This window comes from Suricata suricatta, chromosome 17, assembly GCF_006229205.1.
Source record: "Suricata suricatta isolate VVHF042 chromosome 17, meerkat_22Aug2017_6uvM2_HiC, whole genome shotgun sequence".
In the NCBI taxonomy this organism is placed as follows: domain Eukaryota; kingdom Metazoa; phylum Chordata; class Mammalia; order Carnivora; family Herpestidae; genus Suricata; species Suricata suricatta.
The window spans coordinates 21,434,426-21,448,408 of record NC_043716.1 but is presented as its reverse complement, the minus strand read 5'-3'; the positions used below and the strand labels follow the sequence as shown (position 1 = coordinate 21,448,408).

At 43.6% G+C, this 13,983-nt stretch overlaps 1 pseudogene; it reads left to right on the top strand.

Moving 5' to 3' along the window:
* Positions 1 to 766: 766 nt before the first annotated feature.
* On the top strand, positions 767 to 2,162 carry LOC115282976 (annotated as a pseudogene).
* The last annotated feature ends 11,821 nt before the right edge of the window (positions 2,163 to 13,983 follow it).

The following is a 13,983-nucleotide window of genomic DNA, read 5'->3' as shown; positions in this document are numbered from 1 at the left end:
TATTTATTTATTTATTTATTTATTATTTTAATGTTTCTTTTTGAGAGACAGAGAGATACACACAGACTACCAGCAAAGGAGGGGCAGAGAGAGAAGGAGACACAGAATCTGAAACAGGCTCCAGGCTCTGAGCTGTCAGCACAGAGCCCAGGCAGTGTTTGAACCCATGAACCATGAGATCATGATCTGAGCCGAAGTTGGGTGCATAACTGACTGAGCCACCCAGGTGCCCATCTTCTTTGGGTTTTAGAAAAGCCAGCAGGATTTAGTTTAGAAAACCTAGTAAAGGATTTCTTTTTAGTCCATTTGAAAGTCCAGCCAAAGTTTTACTGCCTTTCTCTGGAAACTGGCGTCCTGTAGATGCTGTCTAAAAGGAAAATTGGGGAAATCCCTTGCATTTCTTTGATTTAGGAACCTTACTTCCTTTCTTTTTCTACATAAAGCATTTCATTTCAAAAAAGCAGAACCGTTAGTAACAGTCATAGATCAGGCACTGCCTGGGCATAGCACCCACCTACCAGGCCTGAGTTTGAATGCAAGGCAGGCCAGCATCAATCACACTTTCTCATTTCCTAGTATCTTCCTCAGGGGAGGGGAATGGCTCAGCAGATTTACTATTCCATCCTATGATGCATTCAGAAGAACAAAGGTCTGTCACCCACTCACTTTCTTACTCCTGTCTGCTCCCTATACAGGCACGCAGAACCACCAGAGGAGCAGAGAAGCTGAGACCAGCCCTGCTCTCACACCCAAGCTCCCTGCAGACATGAAGGTCTCCACATCACTTCTGTGCCTGCTGCTCACAGTTGCGGCCTTCAGCTTCCAGGCACTCTCCCAGCCCGGTAAGCTCTCTCTCCTTCCCTTTGAACCCCATCACGCAATCTCTGTGTCCTCATGATTGGGAAAGTCAGAGAAGGACAAGGAGTGAGCCTGATCACATGGCTGGTCCAGGGCAGAGCCTGGACAAGAATTCTAGCTGTGGACCCCAAATCCAGTCCTCCCAGGGCTCCAGCTCTACAATCACACTCTTAGTGTAGTTATTGCCCCGGCTCCTTGCAGCAGGTTTGGGGACTTGGATTATCAAAAGGAAGGGGGCTCTGGTGGAGAGTGTGCAGGATATCTCAGATACAGTGGAGGGGAAACGAGGAGACTCAGAAACTGGTCTGTGCTTCGTTCAGTCCAGCATCCAGAGACAGGGCTCTGCGGAGGCAGCAGATATTAGAGAAACTGACAAGTAGGCATAGATTGCTCAGGGCCTAGAAAGGGACCTATAGCTGGGGTCCCCCTGCCCTGAGGAATTGGACTACTCTATAAGCCTCTCCTAGCAATACTCAGATTTGTCACCAGTTCCTCCTCCTCTCTCAATGAGCAGTGGTGCCCTTCCATTTTATAATCTATGCAAGTGAGAGGGTTTCAGGACAGAGACACAGGACTTAAGGCAGGTGGCTTCCCTTTCCTTTGATTCCTCCTCTTTACTGTTCCCTACTTTTCAAGTAGAAAGTCCAAGTACACACCCTCAATAGCCTTTGTTGTTGTTTCAACAGACGGGATTAATATCTCAACCACCTGCTGCTGTTAAAAAGATCCCCATCCAGAAGCTAAAGAGCTACAGAAGAATCACCAGCAGCTATTGTCCCCAGGAAGCCATGATGTGAGTGAAGCCATGACTACCCACACTCATCCCTTGATGTTGAGTTCTGCTCCCAGACAGTGGATTGGGTTATATTATAAGACTGAGTTGGAATTTAACCCTCAGATGCTTAGACTATCTCTAATCTAATCCCATAAATTTTTTTATGGGAAAAGTGAATTCAAGAAAGTAAGGAGACTTCCCATTCCCAGTTCTCTGTCCAGACATTGGTTCAGATGTCAGTTCTTTCATCTAGGAGCCAAGATGGCATCCCACGGGCCAGCAAAACCAGCTGCCTCTCCTGAGCTCCATTCCTTCCTTCTCCATCATTCCAGGCTAATGAACCAGGCAAGTTTCCCATAGAGTAGGTTATACTCCCAAGCTGAACCTTCAAGGTGCTCCATCTAACTGCTTTCTTTGCCTACAGCTTCAAGACCAAACGGGCCAAGATCTCTGTGCTGACCCCAGGCAGAAGTGGGTCCAGAATATCATGGAGTACCTGGACAAGAAAACCCAGACCTCAAAGCTATGAAAACTCATGCCCACAACAAAGCCAAGCCAGTACTCAGGAAACACCTAATTTATATGCCCTATTTTTTCCACCATGGGTTCTGAAATTATTCTATTATAATCCTAAGGAATGTGAGATTTGTGTGATAATGTGAATCACAGTTTTTCTTAAGTAATGTATTATGTCTTCTAAGTTAATATTTTAATTTAATGTGCTCTGAAATTAGATGTGTTTTAAATGCAAACACTTGGGCACATGTCACTTCACCCCCTTCAAAACTGCAGGAGGCTCCTTCCTCTCTACTTCACTGTAGTGTTGTGAGCATCTTTGCATGAATCAATGTACATATACATATATTTAATTTTTGGGAGGGGATGTCCGATGAAACATAATATCATTATAGAACTGAATATTTTTATATGTACAATTCTTGAATTTTCACATAAAATATGTTTTTGAATAAAACCAGACTTTCATGTCTTTTTAAAGGATAAGGTAAAGCTGGTTGGAGTACCAGAGAAAGGAGGGATTGTTTCAGAAGGTGGGGCTTGTGTTCTGGAGGAGTGTGTATATGATAAACTCGGCTTGCACCCAAGCTGGGCTCATCTGAAGGTCAAGGAAAGTCAGCTTGGCTGCGGCCGGGGTTAGCCAGCTCCACAGCTCCAGGTCTGATATCAGTTTCAATAATTTGTTCAAAACTTCTTCCTTTCCAAAGTCACTTTTTTTCTCACCATCCCAGGCCCTACCCAGTGGTCTCTCCTCTCAGCTGTTGCATCAGCCTTGTGGTTTTCTTTCTTCTAATCAACCCGTGAATCCAGAATAACACAAGTATCACCTGCAGTAAGAAACCAGGGAGGGGATTAACAGATGACCTCAAAAGTTTCCTTCCACACCTGGGAACCACATGTCTTACAGACTTCTATCTCTAAAGGTTGAAGAAGAAGAGCAAGGAGGGTGAGGATCCTATACCCAAGGCAGCACACTGACAAACACTTGATAACTTCAAACTGAGCTCCTTGGGAAGGGAGGGTTGCATCCAAACTGCAGCAGAAATCTCAAGGTGTCAGAAGAAGTCAGACACTTTGGTAGTGAATAGACAATTTACTGGTGACTATTTGCTGCCATTGTTGATGCTCAGGCCAAGGCCCAACAGCCCTTTCTTCCCCTCCTCCAGCCCAATAGTCCTCATCTTTAAATGTCAATAAGGAGTATAATCTCAAATGTCAGTGGGAATGACAGGAAGTCAACCAGGGGCAGGAGGGAAGTAGATGCTGTCCTGCAGTGAGACACAGCAAGCTGTGTGGTGCAGCTGGATACAAGCAGGGTGTCAGGTAGCAGGACAGGTAAGGAGAGATGTATTCCATGCGCCCAAGTCCAAACAGAGTCTGATCACACTCTCTTTGTCAAGCCTAGTTTTTCATTTTCAAGTAATTCTGAACTCATTTGTTCTCTTTGGGCCTCTCTGGACAAAGAGTGTTAAAGAGAAATTCCAAACCACAACCAGGAACAGAAGCTGATACATAACTGGACATGGAGGTTAATGGGATTCAAAATCAGACTGAATATACCACTAATGTGCCTGGTAAATTAGGGCAAGTTATTTTGCCTTACTGAGCCCCCATCCATAGAGATTTACAGTAGATCAATGGCTCTCATGTTGGCCTCAATATCTCTTAGATATTAATAAAAAAGCAGATTTTCAGGTACCATCACCAAAGAGTCTAATACAGAGTGTTGGGCAGGGAAGGTGCCCCTTCCGTCTTTTTAACTGGTTCCCAACCCTGTTTGCAGTAGAGTGATGGGTACACTTTGAGGTTCCCTGATGTCCTCTTTCAGATCAGTGCAGTCTCAGGGGTTGACCTATGCCTCTGGCTTAGACATGAGGAGTCTGAACTTTCCCATCTCCTAGCCTTGGCTAGGGCATGCACCCACCCTGAAAATAGCAGAGGTTGTAAATGCCCACCACGTATTCGTGTGCTTTTCTACATTTTCCAGCCTACACTGTGTTTATTGAGGGGCCATGTGACTGGATTCTAACCAAGATGGTGAGGACCAAAATGATGTAAGCCACTGTCCTATAAACAGCTCATACTTTAAGGCTTCTCTTCCTCTGCTGTGCTGACCTTGGAGGCCATGTGCTTCAAAAACCTCAGCTTTTAGATGGAGACAGCCCACGCCTTTAAGCCACCAGAAGAGGGACACTTGGCCTACCCTGTTCAGTGACCTGCAGAAGAAATAATCTTTCATCAGGTTAAGCCACTGAAGTTGGGAGCCTAGCTTAACCCTGGTTAATGGAGGAATCGGTACCATGATCATGGATTGCTGGTAAAAACCTAAAATGTGCAGCATTGACTAGACCTTCAGCAGTGAGGAAGCTATCTCAGGTTGAAATGGTGGAGAATCTTGGTATAAAGTGTAAAGCTGTCAGGTCCAAACTGCTGAAATTGTAGCTCCAAGGAGAGAGTTTAAAAAATATGCATCCATAATGCATTGGTTGTTTTTCTCTGCACTTGTTAAGGTATTACAAGAAAGAGATGAATTCAGAAAAGAATTGATTGTTTTTTTAATTGAGAAATTAATTAATTTTTGAGAGAGAGAGAGTGAGAGAGAGAGGGAGAGAGCACTCATTAGTGGGGAAAGGGAGAGAAACAGGAAATGTGAGATCATAACCTGAGATGAAATCAAGAGTCAGACGCTTAACTGACCAACCCCAAGAACTGACTGGTTTTAAAGTAAAAATGAACTAGAATAAAGCCCACCAATTAATGATTTTACATTGTTGGAGAAACCATCAGTTTCTAGGTCTCAAACATTAAGAGAAGGTTTAATTTAAGGGGAAAAGGTAAAAGGATTTCAGTAATAAAAATCTAGGAAAAAACTGAGTTGGATGAAGTAACTTAGGGCACAAATCACACTGAAGTTGCATCTCTGTCTTTTCAAGCCTCATTAAGAGGAGGAGAGAGAGAGGGAAAGGTAGAAAAATAATTTGAGAATTCTATCTAGAAAGAACAGGACTGTGGCTGCTGGCATATATGGAATGACCTGGTGGGAAGATATTAGAAACCTACTAAGTTCTCAAGAGCGCTAGACTCTATGGTCAATAAAATCACGAATGAGCTTGCCCTGAAAAAAAGATACCACTGGCCATTCCAAATAAGAACAAATTTCAAGCTCTACACCGCAGCAAGTCACCTTCAAAGGCTGTAGAGCCCCCTGGAAGATCATGTGTCTTATACACCCGCTTCAGAGGAGGCCAAGGAATAATGTAGAAGGAGAGACCTCACAAGAGCAATCAGGAGCCAAGATCAAAAGGACAAGAGCTTCCCCAGATTGCAGAACCAAGCCTAACCAAGGGTGAGGGACTTTCACAACATCTGCCAGGAGGATTTCAGGATCTCTACTGAGCACTGGCCATTGGTGTCACCATTCTCCCCTTCACGAATGAAATGGTTGATTGCAAGTACCTGTCCTCTTCAAATTTGGGGCAAATAAGTCAAGGGCAAATAACTGGTCTTTTTAGTTCACAGGTCCCGAGACAAAGTAGATCCATGTCCTCACCTGACAAAGAGGACAACTTGCCATCCAGAGATCCTGGACATGCAATGACTGTATAGGACTTTGGGTTGATCTCTCTTGAAGATTGGTCAATCGCATTAACCTATGTTGAGAAGCAGTGAGCAAATGACAGGCTGTATAGGCACTATTAGCCCTCACCCATTATTCATGTGCTTCTCTTCACTTCTCAGCCTCCTTTGTACTTGGTCATGTGATGATTAGGGCAACAGGATGTAGGCAGATGTGGTAGCGGCTATTTCCATGCCTGGTCCTTTAAAGCTTCCTACACAATCTACCAACCCTCTCTCCCCTGCGTCAGTGAACTTGGGGGCCACGTGCTCCAGGTGCTGGCTGTGATTTACAAGCAGGGTGGATCGCTGAGTCACTCCTCAGAAAAGAGTGCCTTTGGCAAGCTGCCTGACCAACATCAAGCTGTGACATAAGGAACACAGAACTACCTGTTGCAGTGAGCCGCCGAGATTTTTGCCCTTGCTATGAAAGCAGAGGCTAGTGTTACCATGACCGACTGGCTCTCGGTAATACCTTCACTGTCCTTTGCTTCTGTTTTCACCACTATACAAAGGACTAAAGTTGACTGCCCCAAGAGGAATATTCAAGGTCAAGTAATAAATAGTAAGAATATTTTATTTATTTAAAAAAATTTTTTTACTTTTTGAGAGAGAGACAGAGCAAGTGGGAGATGGGCAGAGGGGGGAGGGAGACACAGAATAGGAAGCAGGCTTCAGGCTTTGAGCTATTAGCACAGAGCCCGACGTAGGGCTCGAACTCACAAGCCGTGAGATCATGACCTGAGCTGAAATTGGATGCCTACCCAACTGAGCCACCCAGGTGTCCCAAGAATATTTTAAATAAAAGAGCTTTGGTTTTTCTCAGGGCAACTCTGAGAAGCAGGTTTCACTTCTATTTTTTTTAATGTTTATTTATATTTGAGAGAGAGCACAACTGGGGGAGTTGCAGGGGGGGCAAACAGAGGATTCAAAGTGGACTCTGAGCTGACACCAGTGAGCCCAATGCAGGTCTTGAACTCAAAAACCATGAGATCATGACCTAAGCCGATGTTGGCTGCTCAATCTACTGGGCCACTCAGGTGCACCTGGCGTGCCTCACTTTTAGAAATGACTTTGCAAAATAGGGAGCTGCTTGGCTTCCTTAAGCCTTTTTGTCTCATTTTAAAAATGAACTTCGTAAAAATACCTCCTTTGCAGGTTTGTTAGGATGATTAAATAAGCGAACCCACAGGAAATGAAGTAATACAGTGCTTGTTCACATTGCTGTAGAGAACTTGCTATTTCTTAGACACATTGTTAGAATTTTTATGTTAACGTATATTGGGAGTAACCTTCCTCCAAAAGTAACAAAAAACTGCAGACATCCTCAGTGACTCAAGACAGAGAGGCAGCACACCCTACATGTTTCTGTTTTGAAGAAGGGGAAACCGAATCTAAGGGCTACTGTGCAGTGAAAGTTTCACAAGATAGGGAGTCAAGAGTCAGAGGTTCGAGAATCAGACTCAGCCTAAAACATACCACATTGCTTTAGGGATTTTGTCACTGGTCCTCAGGTCTCTATTCTTTTTTCTTTTTTTTAAAGATAGAGTTGGAATAAAATGAATGTTAATGTCTCTTTCAATTCTGTGTATAATTTTGTATTATTAGAGGAAGTCTAGAGAACAGCTAAAAACAAACAAACAAACAAAAAAAAAAACCTAGAGTCCTAATTCCTGGGGTCGTTTTTTACTGATTATTTATCCTTCCTTGGAAAGAAACCAAGGATTTTGTTTTCACAGTGAGGTACCCATTTCCTGCCCATCGCTCAGAGTCATTCCCCAACAACACCCCACATTTATCAGGCACCAGACCCAAAAAACTAGTGGACTTAGCCTGGGTCACTTTTCAATGCGTAAGTCCCCAGGAAGAGAGACAGAACAGCTGGTGAAGCTGCCCCCACTGTTAGAGACAGCCAGGCAGCTGGATGGAACAGCTGTTGAACTTGGACATCTCAGACTCAGTTTATTCTTTCCCACTGAAGTGCCTGTCCAGGTTAAATCTAAACCCCTGGGAGGAAAACACATAAATGGAAAGTCACTTGCTGATGGGACCCTCTAGACGTCCAGTAGTTATAAAATTATTCCTACTAAGGGAATATAATCACTCAACCATGTCAGCCAAACACCTCTGAGATTAAGAACATTCCAAACTCGTTGTTTGGACACAATTTTCGAGATTCTGCATCTCCCACAAGTACAACTCAGGCATTTCTGGAAACCACCCCAGAGTCACAAGTCTTTACTTAGAAGCAGGGAACAACTGGGGAGAAGATATGGAGAAAGCATCTGGGCAGATTCAGAATCATCTTCTAGCATCCCCTGGCCAGCAAAATCCCTCTTATTTCCTAACAATAATGAGAATGATGATGATGATAATGAACTTACACTTACCGAGCAACTACAGTGATCTGATTGCTCTTCTGAGCACTTTGTATATATTAACTCACTTAATTCACACAACAATTCTCTAAGGTAAGTGTGATTCCCTCCATCTTAACCTAGCAGAGAGAGATTAGCAAGTCAGTCCATGGCATCAAAGCTTGTCAGTGGTAGAATCATCCAAACTTAGGATCTTAATTCCAGGGTCCACATTAGACCATCTCACTTGGAACTGAGCAGGAGAGAACAATGAAGATCCAGGGTTTCTGGTTTCTACTTGGTCCCTTTTTGAGTAATTACAGACCAATTATTCCAGATAGGAGCTTAGAGACCGTGCAGGCCAGCAAGGGCACTCTCTTAACCCCATGCCCATGACAGACATTACCAATCAGCTTCAGAATCCTTCTCAACACACCTCTCTGTGACCTGTTCCAATGAATCAATTTGATATTTAAGTGTGCAGGAAAAATAAGGTGACCTCTTCAGTGTCTCTATGCCAATATTCAACTCTGTAATTCACCACAGTGACACCATTGAAGACTGCCTGTCCTTGCACCATCTCTCATTAGGGAGCTTTAGAGTTGTGCACAAAAAAGGATACATGTGGATTCTTGTCTCCTCTTTCTCTTTGACATTTTTAGCTACCAGTCACCTGGTCTGGAACATGGGCTCAGGGAGTGAAGGTGAAACAGATTGCTGGTTTTCTGAGTGTATTTCTTGAACACTTGGGGGGTGAGAGCATAGGGGGCCACCCACTCTGCTTCAAACAGACCCCCATCACAGTGTCTTTGATGTACAGGCTTTTGCTCTTTCATTCCATTTGGGGCAGAAGGTGGTTAGCAGCTAAGCAAATAGTTTAGAAATGCGCTGGAGCCTCCATGCTGTTTTCCACACTGGCTGCACCAATTTACATTCCTGTCAATGGTGTATAAGGGCTTTCTTTTCTCCACACCCTCACTAACACTTGTAATGACTTGTCTTTTTGATAGCCATCCTAATAAGTGCAGGGTGGTATCTCATTGTGGTTTTGATTTGTCTTTCTGGGGAAGGATCTGTCATACTGTACAGAATTTCAATTATAAGATGAATAAGTTTTGGGGAATCTAATGTACAGCATGGGGACTATAGTTAATTATACTGCACGGTATTCTTGAAATTTGCTAGGAAAGTAGATTTTAAGTGCTCTTAACATGCCAGAAAGAGACTATGTGAAGTGATAGACCTGTGAGATCACTTGATTGCAGTGATGACAATGCGTATATATGTCAAACCATCACATTGTGCACCTTAAATATATACAATCTTTATTTGTCAGTGATGCCTCAGTAAAGCTGGGGCAAGAATGCACAGGAGGTCAAGATTAATAAGAACAATCCAGTCACATCCTAGGACACTAATGTCCCAGGGTCTCAAAGCCTATGACCATGAGATTAAACCATGGGGGTGTAGCTACATGTTCTCGTGTGCTACAGTTCAGGCAGGGTGGGGGGCGGGGAGCCTAGCAGGAGTTTTAAGACCTCTTCTTGGCCTCCAAATCCTAAACACCACCGCATGAGCACAGGGACCAGGAGGGTTCCTGGATGCCCTCATCTTCACACCCGTGGTTTCCCCACCTCCCTCCCCAACTACAGACGTGTCATTTCAGAGAAGGCAGAGCTTTTAAGAATTACTATCCAAGCTCAACCATTCCACATGCATATATTCCACACTTGGAGCTCCAGGACAGATGACAAATGGGCCAAGTGCCCCCCTACACACACACACACACACACACACACACACACACACACACACACACACACGTTTGCCTCTTATGTCTTGTTAACTTGCTCAAACCTGGAACTTGGTCAGCAGTTAAGGGCTCCCTTCTTCATAGCTTGCTCATGATCCTGGCCAGACAAAGGCTTCCCTGGAGGCTCCAACCCTCTCTGCTCTTTTTAAAAGCCAGTCAGAGCAGCCAATGTCTCAGAAAGGCTGAGGCCAACCCAGAAACCTCCCACTGTCATGCTGAAGCTTACATCCTCTCTTTCTTTCTCTCTGACAGGAAGGTCTCTGCAGTGCTTCTGTGCCTGCTGTTTACAGTGGCCGCCTTCAGCACCCAGGTGCTCACCCAACCAGGTAAGCCCTTCCCTCCCTCCAGAAAAGCTGACCACCTCCAGAACTATCAGATCAGCAAGAATTCTCAGAGACTTGCTGCAAACTCTGCATTTTAAAAGATGGGAAAACAGGTCCCACGAGTGGACTAGAAGCTCCCCAACCTCATGATCTGTGGAAGAGCCTAAGCTAGACATCCAGGTCACTGAGACCAGTCCCCAAATTCTTTCCTGCCAAGAAAGGTGCTGTTTGAAGAAGGGAATGAGGTCCAAACGGAATCTCAAGGTGACATGTTTTGACTCTGGGAAAACTGTGTAGGTGTTTGTATCATACCTCATTTTTTGAAATTCTCCAATGAATTAGATTTATTGCATGTTTCAGTCCAAATAAGATAATGCATGCTGTGGTTGCAAACAATCCTAAGTTATCAGTAGCTTAAAACAACAAAGGTTAATTTTTCACTGTATTAAATATCTATAATGTGTTGGCTAAAGCTTTACCCTCATATGCTCAGGATTCTGGATTGAGGACCAGCTGCCCTTGGGGATATTGCTGTTTACTGTGATAATGAAAAAGAAGGATCTCGGGGGTCTTGCACAGGCAAGTACAAACTCTGGCTCAGAGATGACACTTGCTACTTTGTTTTCTCACTTATTGGTCAAAACTAGTTATGGTTCCAACCAGCCAAAAGTTACCAGGAAATGCAAGTCTACCAAGTGTCCAGAAGAAGCAGAGAATGGAAAATATTTGGTGAGTGGTACCATAGCTATCACAGAGCCACATAGCTCCTCATAATGACAAAGATAGAACTTACTGCATTGACCAAGATTTTCCCATACCCTTGCCAGGGGTGGTGGGTCCTGGGTGGGGAGAGTAAATCAAAGGCAGAAACACAGGACCTCAGAGCAGATGGATTCTACCTGCACCTCTTACATTTCCTTGTCTTTTCTGAAATATTTTTCCTTTCTTACAAAAATCATGATTTTAAACATCCACGTATCATTAGTAGCATATCCTTTCTATTTATTTCCCCCCCAAATTCAGCTTCTGTCCCAACCATCTGCTGCTTTAATTTGGCCAGTAAGTAAGAAGTTCTCCATTCAGTGACCATAGAGCTACAGTATAATCACCAGCAGCAGAAAGCTGCTGACAATACTCACCCTCTCCCAGCCCAAAGATTCATTCTTCAGGGGCAGTGGTACAAGGATTATTTCAAAGTTACTTGGAGTCATGGACTCAGAGAGTTCAACCTCTGAAAGTCAATCCATGAAAATTCACAACAAGCCTAGAGGCTTGTTCAGCTCACACTAGTTTCTTTGAGTCAGGAGCAAGAATGGCTTTACTGGGCCATCAAGAGTGACAACTAACCCCCAGATTCTCCTCCTCTCTCTGTCCCCTTTATCCTCTCCAATGGCAACCCCTTGGCCCCTTTGTATTTGGTCCTGGGAGGTTTAGAGTTAAACGTACATAATTTTTGTAGAGGGCCCTTCTCATTGTTCCCCTCTTTCCCACCAAACAGGCCAAGGAGGTGGTCCCAGGAAAAAGTGTGTCTAGGATGCCATGAAGTACTTGGCCCCAAACCCCACATTTCAAAGCCATAAACATTCAACTTTTTGAAGCCAAACCAGAGTCTGAGAAATGCTTGATTCATTTTTAATGGTCTTCCTAAGATGCATTTCAAGAAAATCTCATCCCCATTCAAAAGGAATGGCTTTTATTTCCTCATTTTATTTTATTTTATTCTTATTTGAGAAAGAGAGAGAGAGTGCAAGAGGAGGAGGGGTGGGGGGGGCAGAGAGAGAGAGAGAGAGAGAGAGAGAGAGAGAGAGAATCTCAAGCAGGCTTCACACTCAGCATGGAGCCCAAAGTGGGGCTTGATTCCATGACCCTGGGATCATGACCAGAGCTAAAATCAAGAGTCAAACACTCAACAGACTAAGCCACCCAAGCACCCTCATTTAACCATTTTAATATAACATATTGCATTTAAGTTATTGAAAAAATTTATTAAACTTCTGCCATGAGAGCCTGCCTTGTTTTTAAAATGTAAAGCAGAAGGTCCATTCCTTTCTTCTCTGTGATCCCCAACTCGATCTTCTGCAAACTATGAGTAATGGGACTCTTCTCCCTACCTTCCTAGAATCTTATTAAAGTCCTGGTGAGGATCATCCATATGAAGATGTTTTGTGTTTTTAAGAAAAAACATTGCCCTTTGTAAATCAAAGTCATGACTCATACAGTTAAATTAAAGTAAATGTTATTTTAAGAATACATAAAAATAGATACTCTTTATTACAGTCAGGAGTTGTAATATTTGCAGGGGATTCTATATTGAACTGGAGAGGGAGAAATATGGAAGTAGGAGTGAGTGGCGTGGTTATGGGGTGGGAACTGTGTTCCTGACAAGTGGCCTTTTGGCTACACTGGTCTTCAGTGAGATTCAGGGTAAGCCTGACAGGACCAGACATATCCTCTCCATGCCTCTGATTGCGGTACATAAGAGCAGTTTCCCAGACCCCAAGTAGTTTAGCTCCTCACTCACCAGGATCCTCACTCCATCACCACAATTCCGTTCTTGGCCGACCTCACACTTGCCCCAAGTCTCTCCAGTGGCCTATTGCAGTAGCCTGTGGTGTCATCCCTGTGCCTGACCTTCTTCACCCTCAAGACCCCAATACACAGATAATACTTACATTGAGAAACCAGAGGAAGGTTAGATGGCCCTTGGCAAGAGGTTGATTGAGACCAAGGCTTTGTAGGCACTTAGAGAGGCTTCATCCTGGAACTTAAGCCAGGTCTTAGTGGGTGGACAAGTGCAGGGACTTTTTGAAAGGTATTTCAGGCTAGGTAGATAGGAGACTGGTATGATTTGAGCAAATGCCTGGAAATAAGGATGATTGTGATGTATTTATGAAATTGGGTGTAAGCCCACTGGGAAGGTGTTAGGGTCAGTGTCTGTGTGAAGCAGTGGGGAAATTTGGGAAGGAAGGTTGAGGCCAGTCTAGAAAGGTGAGGGGTTGTTCTCCATTCATACAGTAAGAAGTAAAATGAACATGTCATATCAACATGCCATTTTTGTTACCCAAATTAGGACACTTCTGAGAAAAAAAGGAGGTACCATTAAAAATTATGCTAGGACAACTGTTGGTAGGAATGCAAACTGGTGCGGCCACTCTGAAGAACAGCCTGGAGGTTCCTCAAAATATTGAAAATAGAACTACCCTACACTCCAGCAACTGCACTACTAGGTATTCATCCAAAAATGCTGATTTGAAGGGACACAGGCACTCCAATGTCTATAGAAGCACTATCAACAATAGCCCAATTATGGGGAGAGCCCAAATGACTATCAATCAATGAAAGGATAAAGAAGATGTGGCTTATACACACAATAGAATACTACTCAGTGACGAAAAAAATTTTGCCATTTGCAACGAGGATGGAACTACAGGGTATTATGTTAAGTGAAATAAGTCAGAGAAAGACAGATATCATATGATTTCACTTATATATAAAATTTAAGAAACACAACAGATGAACATAGGGGAAGGGAAGGAAAAATAAGATAAAAACAGAGGAGGCAAACCATAAGAGACCCTTAAATACAAAGAACAAACTGAAGGTGGCTGGAGGGGAGGTGGGTTGAGGGATGGGTTAAAATGGTAACATTAAGGAGGGCACTTTTAGGGGTGAGCACTAGGTGTCATATTAGAGAGATGAATCACTGGGTTCTACTCTTGAAACCAA